Consider the following 819-nt stretch of genomic DNA (forward strand, 5'->3'; position numbering starts at 1 on the left):
TAAAAACGACTAAAGGAAATACATTTATACCCAAACGTAAAACAGCAATCAAAAATTTGGATATATTCGCATACGTTAACTCAAAATTCATTTACGTAGAAAAACTGTCAGAAGACAAATAACGGCACTCTATCAGGATATATTGACACTAAGATGCATCTCGGAAAAGAAAATAATAGAGAATGCATTCAGTCTAGCAACTATATTACCTGATGAATTTGCGTATGCAATAACCAAAACTCCAGGACACATGGCTTTGGTCGCAGGAGAAGCAGTACACATAGTTAAATGCATTCCAGTTCAAGTGAAAGTAGGCAATGCCCTGGCCGCGCTGAGTGCACTCGTTCCCGTTAGATCACGAAAGTTAAGCAGCGCCGGGCACGGATAGTACTTGGATGGGTGATCGCCTGGGATTCCGTGTGGCGTTGGCAGAGCGCGCTGGGCCCGCCGCGCCCCCCATGCGGTGGTTGATACGGATGCCAGCGCGAAGGTTCGTTTCTCAGAGGAGATTCCTGATCAAGTGTTGGAGGTTTTCCTACGCCACCATTCCTCAGATCAAGGGGGGGGTACTTGTCCTGAAGTACTCTCATGGTGTTTAGATAGGTTTCGTGAAATGTATCCTGATGCTCCGTGTGTAGATTTTGACTTTACTTGGTAACAGTGCCTTATTTATTCATGTGTGTATATATGCCTAAATGTGTTCCCAGCGGGTGTTATTTTATTGGAGTGATTTTGTCTATATTCTTATATTTTATTTAATAAGATATGTTTTGTTTGTTGTTTTTCTCCCTTGCATTGACACGCGGTGAGTAGCGTCGG

The 819-nt window shown here is 43.2% G+C and overlaps 1 pseudogene; it reads left to right on the forward strand.

The window, feature by feature from the left end:
• Positions 1-313: 313 nt before the first annotated feature.
• Positions 314-431, forward strand: LOC126876370 (5S ribosomal RNA; annotated as a pseudogene).
• The last annotated feature ends 388 nt before the right edge of the window (positions 432-819 follow it).

The sequence above is a fragment of the Bombus huntii genome, unplaced genomic scaffold (genome assembly GCF_024542735.1).
Source record: "Bombus huntii isolate Logan2020A unplaced genomic scaffold, iyBomHunt1.1 ctg00000072.1, whole genome shotgun sequence".
Classification (NCBI taxonomy): Eukaryota; Metazoa; Arthropoda; class Insecta; order Hymenoptera; family Apidae; genus Bombus; species Bombus huntii.